Source organism: Fulmarus glacialis, unplaced genomic scaffold (genome assembly GCF_000690835.1).
Source record: "Fulmarus glacialis isolate BGI_N327 unplaced genomic scaffold, ASM69083v1 scaffold24107, whole genome shotgun sequence".
Lineage (NCBI taxonomy): Eukaryota > Metazoa > Chordata > Aves > Procellariiformes > Procellariidae > Fulmarus > Fulmarus glacialis.
This window is the reverse complement of record NW_009221659.1, coordinates 1-354: the sequence shown is the minus strand read 5'-3', so window position 1 is coordinate 354 and position 354 is coordinate 1.

Genomic DNA, 354 nt, shown 5'->3' with positions numbered 1-354 from the left:
CCACCCAGCCACAGCCGGGCTCTGATGGTTTAGTTCAAAGTGTTTCTCCACCTGGAGTGGTGACGGTTGGGGGCTCCAGGCAGGGAAGAGGAAGACGAAGGCTGCTCAGTTCGTGGCAGGCAGTGCCTACATCCCCGTGTAGGTGCCCCGTGGAGGGATGAGTCCAGCAGCTGCCACACGCTTTTCACTTGTTAGGAAGTTGAAGGTTGCGCACGCGTTTGGCTGTGAAATAGAAAAGGGAGTGAAGGCCCAGGCCTCGGGCAGGAGATGCAGCCCTTCCCCACAGGGCACATGACTCCCTCCCTCCTGCCCATCCCCAGGGCAGGCAGAGGCCTGGGGGGCACTCCCAGTGGC